The sequence below is a fragment of the Haemaphysalis longicornis genome, unplaced genomic scaffold (genome assembly GCF_048455015.1).
Source record: "Haemaphysalis longicornis isolate Haplotype H1 unplaced genomic scaffold, Haemaphysalis longicornis Haplotype H1 scaffold_1, whole genome shotgun sequence".
Taxonomy (NCBI): Eukaryota; Metazoa; Arthropoda; class Arachnida; order Ixodida; family Ixodidae; genus Haemaphysalis; species Haemaphysalis longicornis.
This window is the reverse complement of record NW_027526203.1, coordinates 131,295,556-131,312,210: the sequence shown is the minus strand read 5'-3', so window position 1 is coordinate 131,312,210 and position 16,655 is coordinate 131,295,556. Positions and strand designations below refer to the sequence as shown.

Below are 16,655 nucleotides of genomic sequence, written 5' to 3'. Positions count from 1 at the left end.
AGCATCGCGAACGGAAGCCAAGACATTTGAAAGGAAGGCATCGGCAGCAGCTACGATGATTGCCGCCCTACCCAAAATGCCCCGATATTTCATGCACAATACGCGATGCCATCGCTATCACTAAAACCGGGCCCCTCCTTATTCTCGGCGATTTCAATGCTCCCCATCCGCAATGGGGCTACACGCACAAAACAAGAAAGGGCGTCCTGCTGGTGCAAGCAGTTGATTATTTTCAACTCCTGCTGCTTAATCAGCCCGGCTAACCACCAAAACCGCAACCAGCACAGGAAGGGACACTTCTCCATTCGTCTCTTTCCTCAAGGCCACCTTGGATGTACTGTGGTCATCAACTTACGAGAACCTTGGATCTGACCGTGACATTATCCAACTCACCATTCGCAATCATAATTACAACATCAAGACAGGGGTCATCTCGCTCACCAACTGGGATGCTTTCTGCAAGGCCAATTCGTCGCGCCCCATAGACCCGGACCAACCTTTGGCCGACTGGATTGATGACATAATTCAAACAGTCCGAATGAACACAAAAACCATAGCCACTTCTTTCTAGACCCCTAGCGTGGATGCTAAACTTCTACATCTCTGGGAGACCCGTCGAAGGTTAACAAAACGATGGAAACGGCAAGGACATAACTGCAAACTCATCCTCAGAATTGCAACACTTAACAAAGCCACTGAATACGCCAAACACCTCTCCAAAGAAAATTGGCTTCAGTTATGCGACAGCCTCCAAGGTACCCTAACCACTCGCCGAACATGGTATTTGCTAAGGTATCTTAGGGACCCGCTTTCCAGCAAGAATCAAACTCAGCGCTCTATTACCCGCACCCTACACTCATTCAACGGATTGGCCCACGACCTCATAGAAGCGTTCACGGCTAAATACCTCAACACCTCCCGCCACTTCACCCCACCCCCCTGCACGGGGTCGACAAACAATGACCTGGATAAGGACTTTCTACTGTACGAACTAGAAGCAGCTCTTTCCGAGTGCAACAAACATAGCGCTCCCGGTCCAGACCAAGCCACTTACTGGCTTCTTGCCAATCTGGATGGCGACTCTCTCGATCATCTGCTCCACCACATCAATTTATGCTGGGGCTCAGGCCAACTCCCTCCCCAGTGGAAGACAGCTGAGATCCGGTTCATACCCAAGCCTAATAAGTCCCCTCACCTAGATAACCTTCGGCCCATTTCTCTAACATCCTGTGTGGGTAAATTGGTTGAATGATTATTACTGAAGATCCTTCAAACCTTCCTTGAAAACAAGGGTCTCATTCCCAACACCATCTATGGGTTCAGGAAGCATTTGAGCACTCAGGATATTCTCCTTCAAATTAAAGAAGAGGTCCTTGCCCCGGCTACCCGTCACTCCCTTCGAGCCGTTCTTGCCTTAGATTTGAAAGGCGCATTCGACAATGTCTAGCATTCATCCATACTATCCCGTCTAAATCAAACAGGCTTCGGCCACCGCACGTACTCATACATTGCTGACTTTCTAACTCAACGCCACGCTATTATCCGGGTAGGGCACGTTCAATCTCATCCTATTGCACTGGGCGATCGGGGCACGCCTCAAGGTTCCGTCCTCTCTCCATTACTTTTCAGTCTGGCCCTCCTGGACTTACCCCATCAACTCGACGCCGCCATCCCGCACGTTCATCACGCGCTTTACACCGATGACATCACAATATGGACAGACACTGACTCCATAGGAAAAATACAAGACTCACTTCAACAGGCTACGGATGTCGTTAACAAATATGCCTCATCAGTCGGGCTTCAATGCTCACCACAAAAATCGGAACTTATCGTCCTACGTAAACATCCCCCTGCTTCATGCATAGAACCGATGTGTATCCACCTCGACGGCCATACCATACGACCCAGCTACTCACTTCGAATTTTAGGCCTTATCATCCAAACCAACAGGCGTGATGATGAAACTTTATTGAAGCTCTCCAAGGCGTTTCAGCAAGTCTCCAACATGCTTCGACGCGTTTGGAACCGCTGCCGGGGCATGAAGGAGAAAGATGTTATTCGACTGGTTCAAGCTTTCCTGATTTCGAGAGTATCCTATGTAACACCTTACCTCACCCTTACTAAAAGTGACACAGAAACCATTGATCGATTAATCCGCAAAGCTTTTAAGCAAGTATTAAATCTACCCATGAAAACTTCGACGGCCCGTCTCCTACAACTTGGCCTCCACAATACAGTCATCCGAGCTTATTGAAGGCGACCTATCAAGCCAACGGCTCCGTTTAACATAAACACCTGCAGGGCTAGCCCTCCTAAACAGCCTCCATATCCCATGCCCGCAATCTACTGTCTGTCAGCCCCTCCCTGACCATTGGAGAAGTAACATCCAGGTTCGCCCTTTACCCAAAAATAGGCCCCCTGACCTCCATCCCGGCCGCCGACAAGCCCGAAGCCAAGCACATGAGAATATTTATGGAAAAAGGACAGATGTAGCCTATACGGATGCTAGTACCTACCCTAGTAGCCTACCGGATGCTAGTACCTACCCTAGTAGCCGCAGCCACCACAAAGGGCGCCCTAATTACCTGTGCATCAATCAAGACATCACCAACCTGGATTGCCGAGGAGCTAGCTATCGCCTTAGCCCTCATACACACAAAGTACCCAATCATTATCACGGATTCCCAAGCTGCCTGCCGAAGCTTCTTAGCCAGGAGGGTGGCCCCTTCTACTTTAAAGCTGCTATAACCAGATCAACCCCGCCGGAAAGTTAATATAATCTGGACTCCTGGCCATTCCTCCCTGACGGGCAACAACTTTGCTCATCAGAAGCCTGCGCCCTCTCTCTCCAGGCTTCTGAGGAGAAAACATCGTCAATCCCGCTCGTAACGTATCAAGACATCACGCAATATTACCGGTCCGACAGACAATACTTCCATCCCCCTCACCCTGCACTATCCAAGGAAGAAGAATCGCTGCTCCGCAGTCTGCAAACATACCTTTCCTCACCCAGTTCGCCTGCATCGTATGTTTCCATCTCAATACTCTGCTGTATGCAAGTTTTGTTCACAACCCGGAACTCTGGCTCATATTATAATACAGTGTGTGTGCAATCACAAACTTCCACCTCCCCGATCCCCTCTTCCCACCCCTGAGCTGTGGGAGAACCTGGTGACCAGCGACCATCTGGACGTACAGCAGCTCCTGGCATCCAGAGCGAAGGCTCTTTGCTCATCTGATGGATTCCCGGACTAGGGAACCCCTCCCAGTTTAGAAAGCTCGAATAAACGTTTCTCTCTCTCTCTCTGTGTGTGTGTGTGTGGCAGCTAGGCTTAACACTAACCTACCGAGAGAAGACGGCAAAATTATAGTAAGACCGCGTGGTGGACTGTGTGTGGCGAAGACCCCCGCTCCCGGTCTCATCAAAGAAAATCACCTTACTGCAGTTGGAGCTTCAACGAGATTTATGCGGCTCAAGGCTGCGCAGCTACGGGACTGCCAGTTTCACGAACGTGGTCTTGTCTATCGAAACAAGACACCCGAAGAAAAGAGACAAAAGCGCCAGTAACTTCATCCGCTTTTGCGAGACCAAGTTGCAAGATGGACCCAGGCAGACTGTGTCCTTTGAATTTCGCACCTGGCAATCTTTTCGCGGCAGTATCATCGCCACGGTTCTCCGGAGCATGCAGGAAGACGACGAAGACGACACCTAGATGCGACGGAGATGCTGAGGGCATAGCTCGCGCTCCCGGCTCGCTTCTACCGGCACGAGGCTCGCCCCTCGCGCAATGGAACGTCAAACGCCCGTCGTGGGTGCCACGCAAATAAATCCTCTTCTGTTTGTACCACGCAGAGCTTCATTTCGCGGTTCCCGCAACGCCTTGGCTCAACAGGATAGTCCATATTCCTGTGCTTGTCTGCGTAGACAACTTTGCCATCCTTGCTGGCTTTCTTTAGGAATTGCAACAGTTTCTGGACATCGGCGCCATTGACGTGAATGAGCGTTGCCTAGCTTTTAACCGGTACAAGTGTGCTGCCATGGTGTGGGGATTGGTCGACCATATGCAACTCCTTGTTGGTACCTACAGGTTGGCACAATTACCAGAGTCACCACAGCGAAGCACAAACGGGGACATAATTTTCCCAATCGCGCGAGCACACGGCACGCTAGCTGCGCACTGTGGGTAGCTGGTTCCGGTTACTATAATCCGGACGCGGAGCTGATATGTGTCCTTGTGCAGTCGCCGGGACGCATATTTTGTGCACTGTCAGGGACGCAGGTAACAATGCTCCATTTGTCAATAAAGCACCATAGGTCAACCTTTGCAGCATTAATTGTACCGCAGTGATATATCTGAGCAGGATGTACCTGTCGACAGCACCGGCGTTTGCACATATCATTGCTTGGCATCATTCTTTTGAAATGGCGCGTTTGCTCTATCATTTAAATAAGATAGAATTAGCAGAACGGAGAGTGTGAAAACATCAAAAGAACCTTTCGCACTCACGATTCATATGCGAGCCGTACATGCAAAAATGCCAGAAGAATCGGCCCGCCACAATGCATGTAACATTGAAATAAAAGATTACTAAAAAGACATTGCCTGCGGTGCTTTACTGGCCATCGAAGCACGGCTTTTTTAGCATGAGAATTTGCGTTCCTTCCAGTACGCGAGAACACACAAGCACGCTGTGTCGGTCTCGACGGCGGTAGCCGTGCCTCCAAAAAGCGCAGGTGTGGTGTCGCCACACCATCGGTGGTGCAGAAAATTGTGCCCCGCTGCCTGTACCTGGGAGTAAGGCTGACCATAGGGACAAACTACTACCTTTCTGACACGAGATAGAACTCAAGGCTAATTCAGAAAGAGCATGCTGGTCTGGCAGGTCCTGTGGTCGATCAACATTGGCTGTGGCTAGCGTTTCCTCCAGACGTCAATCTAATGATGGCGCAAAAATACGTCCAGATGTTCCAGTTTACGCCTCCTATCCGGAGCACACTCCACACCCGCTTCATATATTGTCTTGATTTTTACACGGCTGACACAAGGGCTTCTGGTCAGTGTGCAGGCAGAGTCACCATTAAATATGAATTACTACTAACAACCACAGATGGTCTGAACTAACACTAGTAAGAGCAGTACCCCTTTCTTTTTACCAAACCGCCAACCCGCTACCTCTCACTGAACCGCCCGTCACTCCAATTAACAATTACTGTTAATAACTAAGAATGTACTGTCGTAACTTTACGAAGGGCTACATCTGGACGTGAAATCAGTGCTGCTTGCAGTTCCGACCGCACGGATTCTAGACCTACGGTAGCAAGTGACCACAGCACTATAGTGGTAGTTCACGGCATTAAACAAGGACGTTCCACGCTTTATGTCTCCTCGGGGACAGTCGGACACCTGTAGCGGCGTCGAGGGCGGGTTGTGCGGTTGACATTGTATGCGGACGCGTGGGTAACGCACAACAAAGACGATTCAGGGGAACATGGGCTGGTCCACATTTGTAGCGAGAGAAGCGGTGGCGAAAGTGGAACACGAGAAGAGATTGATTCGCCTACCTGGAACAAACGTAGCTCGCCCAACGCTTCTGCACACAGCAATACGTGCGAACTAACAAGGTGGTCGAAAAGGATGAGAGCGCTTGATAAGAACTTTGGACTGTGATCGGTGACGCTCGTGACAGACAGCGCCTTTTGTCGGGGGTGTCGACCTGGACCCGAGTGCAGCAATCAGTGGATGCAGGCTGGCAGGCACTGGCAATACGGGGTATTCATGTGACGTCGTCCTGACGTCACAAAGTGCACTCCGCCATTTTGGCGTCCTGGGATCGGCGTCGACAGCGGCGGTTCAACCATCAACGCTGTGTAACCATTGTGGCAGTGCTCTGAAATCAGCGGATTCTGTTGTGTTTTCGGCGCTTTATGCGTTAATTACGCGAGTGGGATGGGGGCACCATGCGGCGCTTCGTACTTAAGTAACTTGTGCGGCTCTGACAGGCAGCGTTGTGAGGACAAAACTGAACTGTGTGGCGTGGACGCCTTCGATCCCGGCGTGCGATACGTTACGAACGTCGACCTTTGGCCACGCGTGGACAAATGTGATATCATGGACTTTCTCGTTTTGAGGACAAGTTTCGGTAGTCGAAAGCAGCTCAAGGCGTATAAATCCATGGAGGGCCACAACTACGTGACCAGCGGCTGGGTGCAGGAGCCACTGCTGAAACAAGTCTCTGCGGACACCGTCATCGTAATCGCACAAGTAAGCGCTCGTTCTCAAATTGTCAGGTTTTGTCGCATTTTACGTCCTTATGAAAAACACCAACTTTCTGAATTGCCAGTTTTATTGACTACGCGGCCACGAGTAGCTTAATTTTGCTTTTTTCGCCGCCGTGTTGTATGCAGCCAGTCGCGGAGGGCGTTAATTTTATTTCCTCGCTGTTTTATTTTGTACGCAGATCAACCACTCCCAGAGCTTGTCAGCACCTCCAGTCAAGACATGGATTTCGGCAAAAAGCGATGGCGAAGTGGTCGCAGCCCACTCCTTATGTATGGCCGGCAACGGCGAGGCGGGTTCCCATGTCGCGGCCTGCCGTTTTATTTAGAGTACCGCGTGCGCGCGCGAATCGGCGACTCGTGCACCGATGTCGCCAACAGCTGGCTCCCGCCGCACGTACGCAAGATCGTAGCGCGGCCAGTGGCAGAAATGGACTTTTCGTCGTCTACGATGAAAAAGAAGATTCTTGATTACGAGTGCCGCCCAAAGAACACGCCGAATGGTCGGCCGAAGCCTGCGGCACCTCCCCCAACAAAAGCAGAATGGAAGGTACAATCTGACGCTGTAGTTGCTTCAGGGCTTCGTCCAGCAGTTCTGAGCACCCATCCTGACTACAGCGACATGTTTGTGCCGGCAATCAGGGCCTGCAACGGCTCAGACCTTCGCCTCATCTACGACTGCACTGCAAAGAACTTGGATTACGAGGGTCTTATGCAGCTGTGTGAGCAGATCTTCCACAGCCTCATCATCACAGAACAAGCATGTGAGAGCATCGAGAGCAGGACAAGGAGTCAGGCAGTGAGTGCCAACTGGTATGCATACCGCACTGGCTGCGTCACTGCATCAAAGTTGTACGACGTGTGTTACACACGGTTAGAGTCACCATCGGTGGGTCTTCTCAAGAGCATCTGCATGCCTCACGCAGACAAGCCCTCTACTCCCCCAATGAAATATGGGCGGGAGAAGGAAGCAGAGGCACTTTTGAAGTACAAAAGCCTAAGTGAGAAACAGCATGAAGATGTTAATTTCAAAGAAGCAGGGCTTTTTGTCGCAACTGAGCACGTCTACCTGGGTGCCACACCAGACTTGCTGGTCGAGTGCACCTGTTGTGGGGCAGGTGTTGTGGAGGTAAAGTGCCCATGGAAAGTAAAAGATGGGCAACTCAGCGACCTGCTAAGCGACAAAAATGGCTGCGTGACCGAAGTGGACGGCGAGCTTGAGTTGAAAAAAACTCACCGCTACTACTACCAAGTTCAGTTACAAATGTTTGTGTGCAAGAAAAATTATGCTGACTTTGTCCTCTAGAACAAGAATGAGATCAACGTTCAGCGCATTCACATGGATGAAGCCTTCATAACTTCACAAGTTGACACTGCCAGGAAGTACTTCAAGAGTGTTTTATTGCCACAGTTAGTTGCACAGTGGTTCACTGACCATAAAGAGAATGACTTGAACAAGACAGCCATTGTGACAACTGATGTGAACACCAGCTCGGCTGGAGTCTTACACACGCGTGATGGTCAGAATGCCCAAACAAGCAGTTCTCATGGCAACAATGAGGATCCTGAAACCTTTTGTGTATGCAAGGGGCCGGAAGAAAGAAAAATGATTGCCTGCGACGGTGCCAGTTGTGAAGTCAAGTGGTTCCATTTTGACTGTGTCGGGCTGCAGAGAGCGCCAAAACGGAAACACTGGTTTTGCAAATCGTGCTCCCAGCAGAAAGCTCAAAATTAAGTGCAGTTACACAGCTGTGGTGCAAAACAAGTGCAAAAACATTGCCAATGCGTGTTTACTGAAGAACCGTTACTTGTTTCTTCATCAAAGCGGTAATCTTTACACAAGCCCTTACAGGTGGCGGCACAACACAATGAAAAGCAAACTCTAAAAGAACAGAGATACACAAAAAGAAAAAAAACAGTGACAAAATTTGTATTCAATACCACTACAGCAGCAACAAATGGAAAAAGCAACAGGCCAATGCATATCTGTGAAGTCAAATTCCACAGCACACAAACGATACCTAGTTAAGTGGGACCACCGAGTTACACAGGTTAATTAGTGCAAAGCAAACTTTTTCAATCTTGTCAGTAGTCCACACACCGCTGTCACTTCTGTTCACAAACTCTACTGGCAAAGTGAATTTTGGGGTGATCAGGCACAGTACTCAAATATATATAAATGTTCACGCACAACAGAAGAGATAACACAACATAACTGCACAAAACCAAAATTCTTGCACATACACCTAACAAAAGGGTCCACATAGCATAAATGCTCACAAGACCTTTACACAGTATACATTGAGCATTTGCAAGTAAGGTCCCTTGATTGCTGCGATCCTGAATACCACAGTCATCTTCCGAGAGGTTTAATTAAATGGCACGACGGAGTTGTACAAGTTCGTTAGGGCACAGCATACCTTAACAATCCTGTCGATTTGGCATTCATTCGTGCCGAAATTCCTTAGCATTTCGACAGGCAATGTGTGCTTCAGTAAGCTATACTTATTTCGTACCATGCCAATGACTCGCTCCACGTGAATTCGGACATTGGCAATTTCTTTTGTCCATTCGACCTCTGTGCTGGACAACTGCTTTTTTCCTTTCGTAAAAGCGGGAATGGCCAGTGTGGCACAGCACATCCCAACACTCTCAGCTATCAGGAAACCCCTGTCTGCTAAGACAACATCGCCTCTGCCCAGAAGCTGTAGTACCCCACAATCCTCTGTGATCATTTTGTCACTGGCACGTCCGCCAAAGGATTTCGAAATGAATGTAATCATGCCTTGTGGACAGATGCCTATAAGAAATTTGACGGTGTTGTGGTGCTTATATTGGGACCACGTCTCTGCCCTTGTAATTAGTGAACTTGGTCTCTGAATGAAAATTTCAAAGCAATCCAAGATTACCCGTACTTTTAAGCCAAAATTCTCAAAAAAAGCCACTGGCATAGTTTTCATAATGTCTTCTTTCTCTGGCCAATACACAAGTGGACCAAGCCGGTCATAGCTAACATCTAGCCACTACCTCAAGGATTATGCGCGCAGTGGGCTGTGACACATTAAAACGATATGCAAGATCCTGGGTGTGGAGTCCCAACCTCAGCCTTATAAGAAATAACATCATTTCCTCGAACTGTGTGAGGGAATTCCTAGAGCAGTGCGAGGCGTGATCTTTCAAAAGGTTGAACAACGAAAACAACATTAGAAAGGAAGGCAAACCGGTGTAGAATGCCACTTTTTGATCATCATCTTTAAGACTGTTTTCCGTAAACTTGGATGCTAACAATTCCATCTTGACATCTGTAAGCTCGTTCTGCAGATTGGCCGCCACGTCTTGAAGCTGCTGGATGTCGTTGCCTGTCAGATCCGTTTGGCAGCTGAAGCCTAGCAAGAAAAGAAATGCATAACAGACAATCAGTTTGAGAAGCTCATTAGGTAGAATTCAAAATGAGCGGCTATTTTCACATGCCAGAAAAGAGCGCATTAGCTGATAATATAGTATGTTATTCAGACTACACTTCGTAAATGTAACTTGATAGAATCAGGTTATGGGCTGCGAGAGGCCTCTGAAGAAAATTTTTACTGTGGCAGAGTTCCAAGGCGGGCACAGCTGGCTCCTCGTCAACGGATGTCCCAGCTGGGATGTCCACACTTGCAACTGCATTTGAAAGAAAGTCATTCTAGTACCTTGTTTCTACAGTGAAATGAAATTGGATGTAAAATATTAGACAATTTTCACCTGCAAAAACTTCTTGCTGGCTCCGAGTGCGTCGCGTTTTCAGGCGATTGTACCTGCCCTCGTTGGCAGGCTTTGCTTCATAGCCCAGGTGAAGCGAAGGAGCCCAGTCTGGGCTACATTCATCAAACAGTTTGGCAGGTGCACCTGCGTGTCAGAAAAATGGGCGTTTAGATGCACACAAATGGATGGCTACACTCGTCACAGAGCTTGGCAAGTGAACCTGCGTACGGGAAAAGGGGGCGTTGATTTCAGCACACACATGCACAGCTGTTCATTCTCAATGTTTCACTTGGGTGTGACTTACTCCAACTCCAACAGCATTTTTCGGTCTAGGTTCGAAATGTCCTCGGAAGTTTCGTGGTTTTGACGTGCAGCCTGAACGACAGCTCGCCCGCGAGCCACCACGGAAACGTTTCTTTCCTCTCCTTTTTTTTCGCATGCCATTCTACGATTAATGCGTCGCTGTTTCAAAAGCGGCTACCCTGACGATTTTTATAGTTCCACTGCCCATTAGCTGTCGCGAACGTAAGCTCCCACAAATTAGCTCCTCAATATATATTTTTCTTCCCCGCTACGACCTCGACACAGCTTAAAGGCGCCTTCCTGAAAAGCTTCGCGATTTCGCCATACCGCGAGCACAGTGGTGTTGCCACTCGCTCATTTTTCTTTGTCGCACACGGTGTTAAATTGATGAAATGACGCTTACGTACCCGATAGAAAATGTCTTGAACACACTCGGTACTTGTCGGGGTTCATGGTTCCCGGCCGGTTGATCCGCGCGAGCCACTCGCGACGACGCTTTTCCGACAGGAGCTTTGTCTTCTCGCACTCCGATGTGCGCACTTTCGGGACTTTGAAGAAGCCTGGATCTTTGCTGTTGCTTTCCATTTTCTTCTTTTTGGTTTTCGTACGGCTGCTGCAACCGACTATCGCACATAAACCATTGTCGCCCGTAGTAGCAGAATACGCGATCACGATGGGTTCGCCAAAGTGCTCCCGTCAACGTTTTTCCCGTGCTCCGCCGACTGACAGAGGACTTCAAAATGGCGAACTCTCCCACAATGCACCGCTCGCTGCGCGTCAATGAATACCCCGTATAGGTGAGTCGCATAAGGCAACGTACGGCACCCACAAAAATACGTTCGCTGGGAGACGCATCTCGGCTAAGGTCCCGGTATCTTCAAGGTCGCTCAAACCATAGCTACAATGCCTAGGATATGCTTGCCAGTATATTGCAGGCAATATTCCATTGCGTAAGCAGCTTCTGCTTGCCTTCTACCGCTCCACGATTTTCGCCTCCTTTACATACAGGCAGCAATGCTCACTACGTTTCATAGCTGTTACGGGCATGGCATCCTGGCCATAGTTGGTTTTTGTCTGTGTTCGATGTAGGTAGCTCATTGAGTAGTTAAAATTGTTGAAATTTGTCTCTAGTTGAGCCTATGTACCGTAATTACCCGATTCTAACGCGCACTTTTTTTCCGGAAAAATAGGTCGAAAAACCGCATGCGCGTTAGAATCGGATACCAAACCGAAACTGCCGAAACAACGGAAATTTCGTCCCGCCCATCGCCATCTTTATCTCAAGATGACGCCAAAGCGAACCGAGAAGCGGTTAGCTCAAAAAATTTTTTAAAGAAGCTCATTTTCGTGTTAACATGTTGCACAATAGTGAAATACAACATATTTACATAAATAATTTTGATTTGGCTGTGTAAATACAATTTTTAAAAATTGCTACAGGGAAAGTTCTGATCACACGGGTAAGAAAGAGAACCATTTCCAAGTGACGCACAGGTAAACGATGTCAGCGGGTGAATTTTATTGATCCGCAAATCGGCTTAAGCACCGGCAGTTTTAAGCGCCAAGCATGCGCGCCCATAGTGTTTCTCACTAGCTTATATTGAGAAACTCTATGTGCGCGCCCATAACAAACGATTATAAAAATTGACACGCGTAAACAATTTTTGCGGTATAAATACAATTTCTTTATCTGAACGTTCTATATACAATTAAAATGAAATAAAAACATTAGCAAAGTTTGAAAACTACGTTTTTTTGTTTCGGAAAGTAAGAATAAATATTAACCAAAAAGACAATTTTTACATTAATTAAAAATTTAACAATGCTTTGTGTGGTCTTGCTTGAATGACGTGCGTCACCATTTCGTTGCTCTACAACTTTTGGATCGAACAAAGTGGATGACGTAATCTTGTTGAAAATAAAAATAAAAATAGAGTTGCTATTGACGTAAGTTCTTCTAGCTCCCGGCTTTTTCTAAACAAAGATCTCACAAACGCTTACATAGAAAAGTTTTAAATTAAAAATACATGTTTGTGGTTTACCCGTTGTGTATGAAAAAGTAAAATAAAATATTCAAGCATTGTCAAAAAACCGCTTTCTCTCATTTCATGAAGTAGGCAAAAAAATTAGCCATATTTGAGCCAAATTCGCCAATTCCAATTTTTGGAATGCCCTTCGGGAACTCGAATCAATTCTAAAGCAAGGCAATTAACAAGCGTGGCTGCAGCGGTCGCAGCAGCACCCTCTCTCACTCCCTCTTTATATATATATATATATATATATATATATATACATGGTACGAGATTTCGGCGCACGATAAAGATCCCCAGGTGGTCAAAATTAATCCGGAGCCCTCCACTACGGCGCGCCTCATCGCCTGCGTCGCGTCGGCGCGTTAAAACCATACAATCAATATATATATATATATATATATATATATATACACACACTCTCATGTGGCTTGTCCTTCGGGGCGCCGCCCCCATGTATATATATATATATATATATATATATACAAAGTAAAAGTACGCTGTTCGGAGACTTTATTTCCAACGTTTCGACCTGAGACAGACGTCTTCTTCAGGAATGAAAGCTTTGGGAAAATATCGTACGGACTCAGGGTGGGGGCGGCGCTCCGAAGCACAAGCCACATGGGAAACAAACACACAAACGACCACACACACCACACAGAGCTTATTCTGCTAAAGGCAAGCGAGAAAGACCCTCAAAAACAAACAAACAAACAAGCGAAAAAAAAGGGGCGGAGGGGGGGGGGGGCGAGGAGGAACAGACTGCATGAACGCGAGTGGTGGGAATGACAGGAAATACGACAAGTTCATTGGTGGCGAAAGGCCGAAAAACATCCGGTGTCTCCAAGAGGGGAAAACTACAAAGCGCATGCCGCCACGAGCAGTGAGTGTCAGGGTTGCCAGATGTGGCTACTTTACGCCAAACTGGCTACTTTTAGCAGGCCGCAGCGACAAAAAAAAAAGCGCTGGCTACTTGGCTAGTTTTTGGCTATTGTTCTGGCGCTAGTGTCAACAGCTACCGTATACGCTAAAATACGTGAAAACATTCACAAAACAAGTGGCGTCAATTTATTCTGCAAGCAACGGCTTCATCGGAGTACTGATGTCTGTGCTCTCTTTATTCCTAAAGCATTTGGCGGCAGGGTTGCCAGATGTGGCTACTTTACGCCAAACTGGCTACTTTTAGCAGGCCGCAGCGACAAAAAAAAGCGCTGGCTACTTGGCTAGTTTTTGGCTATTGTTCTGGCGCTAGTGTCAACAGCTACCGTATACGCTAAAATACGTGAAAACATTCACAAAACAAGTGGCGTCTATTTATTCTGCAAGCAACGGCTTCATCGGAGTACTGATGACTGTGCTCTCTTTATTCCTAAAGCATTTGGCGGCATGACAGCAAGGTTCGGCAACATTGTAACACAGTTTGTGCAGTTTCTTTGTGTTTCTTTCTGGCCTCGTTTTGTTTTGCCGGACCAATGCCGGTTGCGGCGTGCACGTGCAGCTGGAAGTTATACACTGGCATACACCATACACTGGTGACGGCTTCTCCATGGGCAAGAATGCCACTGCACGGATGATGTTTCGGCAGCAGTGGCTGCAGGACCCCAACCTAAAAGGTAAGAATGTTTTGGAAAGGTTAATGTCGCTTTTCAGTTGTGCAACAGGTCGGTATTTTATCGCGAAGCGTTTTCTCCTGCTCCTTATGCTGTTCCTGTCTGCCGTTGTTGTCGGGCTTCTCTCTGAGGAGGCTCAGTGGAAATTTCCGTACGTCTATACTCGAAAATCAGTTGGGTGCCAATGTTTAAAACGTTTTATGGTGCACAGAAAGGCTGGCGGCAGGAGCTTTGTGGGGAGCTGGCGGTTAGTTGGAGGTGGGTGATTAAAAATTAACGAGAACTTTTCGTCGTGATGGCTTCTGTGGTTCCGAATATATATTGCGATAGCAACGAGCATTGCAATGTTTGGCACTTCGTTTTATGAGCTGCATGGGTACACCAAGTTTATTTACCTGTAAATTCAGGCATACAAGAGAGACCAGACACACGTAAACATACTCCTAACGCTTATCTTTATTCAAACATAGCTCGAATTGACGTGACTTTCCAGCAAGGTTCTTGTATAGAAAAGGAAAATAAACTGATTGAGTGATTTACTGAAACGCTAGCATTGTGGTGAAAGTGCGTACTTTACCTTTTGTGCAGACTGGGTTGCCCCTTCAGAAAAGGGTGAAGCATTCGTGCGGTGCAAGATTTGTTCCTGCGACATACGGGCACACTGCGCCGACCTGACTAAGCATGCTGAAACAAGGAAGCACCGCACAAGAGTTGCACCTAAGAACCAGCACCGGTTGCGAGATGTCGTCGCGCCTGTTCTCGCGGTTGAGGAAGAGCAAAAAAGATGCGCTCTGAAAATTGCCCTTTTCACCGCTTGCCATATGTCAATAAGATGTGTGGATGAGCTTTCGGATTTACTGAAAGGAGAGCTCAAGTACAACCTCGTGATGCACCGAACCAAGTGTACAGCACTTATTACAGGAGTCCTAGGACCATGTTTTGCCGAATATTTGCGCAAAGACATTTCAACGAAGCCATATTCGCTACTGGTCGATGAGTCGACAGATATTTCAGTCAGAAAGCTTGTGTGTGTGTCAGTACGCTACTACAGCCCAACTGCAAAGAAAATAACCACTACTTTTCTGCACTTGGTGGAGACGGAAGATGGAAAAGCTGATACCATTTACAATGCTGTGCATCTGGCACTGCGGGAGGGCGGGCTAAGCCCCAAAGACTGCGTTGGACTTGCAACGGATGGCGCAAACGCCATGTGTGGCCGCAATAATTCTCTCTGGAAGAAAATGAAGGATGAGAATCCTTCGATAACGCTTGTGAAGTGTGCATGCCACTCATTGGACCTTGTTGCTTCAAAAGCAATGGAGGCAATGCCAGGGTGCCTGCAGTTTATGGTGCAAGAAACGCATAATTACTTCGCCCACAGCAGCTCACGGCAGGCCGCGTACAGAAACCTGTACAGCAACGCAGCTCAGGAACAAACTGAACCTTTGAAGATTCTTTCACCTTCTGCCACACGGTGGCTAGCAATTGCTGACTGCATAGAGCGGATACTAAGCCAGTATGATGTTCTAAAGATGCATTTCACGAATGTGCCCGACAAGGCCTACAGCGTGCGGCTGCTAAAAGAGATGTACAATGACGAGAAGAACCGCGCGTATCTTCTGTTTCTGGAGCCGCTTCTCACTGACTTCAAAAGAGTGAACAAAATGTTCCAAGGTGAGGACGTGGACCCACTTGGAATTTTCGAAGAGCTGCAGAAGCTGTACAACCGCCTTCTCGCAAGAATCTTGAAGCCATCCGTGCTTCGACAGCATGACGAAGCGAGCCTGTGCGACCTGGACCTGGTGAACCTCGAGTCAATATATTTAAGCGTTGATGATGCAGATTTCGGTAGCAGCTTCAATGACCATATCAATGAACTGCATCTCGCCAGTGAAGAGCGAATGTTGTTGAAACAGCGTTGTTTTGCCTTCCTCAAGGCTTGTGCCTCTGATCTTCAGAAACGTCTTGCGAACACTACATCATTGGTCAGGAAGCTTAGAGCCATTAGCCCATCATCTGTTTTAGGACCAAATGCGATGAAGGCTTTGAAAACCTTCCCAAAAGACGTGTTTAGTTGTCCTGAGCACCGCATTGAGGAACAAGTACGGCACCTTCGACAAGTTGACGATGTGAATGCAGACATGCCAGCTATTGAATTCTGGACCAAAATATACGCCTACCGGGATGTGTCAGGTGCTAATCCAATGCAAGACATTGCAGACAGCGCAATGAAGCTCCTTGTTCTACCTATATCGAACGCCGAAGCAGAAAGGGTGTTTTCAGCCGTCGCTCTCACAAAAAGTGACTTGCGGAATAGAATGTCCCACGACCTACTCCTCGCGATCCTCAGAATCAAGTTTGGACTGCGGCTGAAAGGAGTCACAAGCTCCACATTTTCGGTGCCGCGGGAAATGCTGGAGAAAGTCAACTCGAGTATGTACACCTGATTTTTCTGGTCTAGTCAACTCTCTAGTCAGCCGTCGCTCTCACAAAAAGTGACTTGCGGAATAGAATGTCCCACGACCTACTCCTCGCGATCCTCAGAATCAAGTTTGGACTGCGGCTGAAAGAAGTCACAAGCTCCACATTTTCGGTGCCGCGGGAAATGCTGGAGAAAGTCAACTCGAGTATGTACACCTGAGTTTTCTGGTCTAGTCGACTCTCTAGTCTAATGTGATGTGAGAAAAGTGG

The 16,655-nt window shown here is 47.7% G+C and overlaps 1 long non-coding RNA gene across 1 annotated transcript; it reads right to left on the bottom strand.

The window, feature by feature from the left end:
• Positions 1-9,448: 9,448 nt before the first annotated feature.
• LOC144165910 (uncharacterized) lies at positions 9,449-10,146 on the bottom strand. Its single transcript, XR_013321536.1, has 3 exons — positions 10,022-10,146; positions 9,866-9,940; positions 9,449-9,666 (listed from the first exon to the last, which is right to left on the bottom strand). It is a non-coding gene; the product is annotated as an uncharacterized LOC144165910 (long non-coding RNA).
• Positions 10,147-16,655: the final 6,509 nt, after the last annotated feature.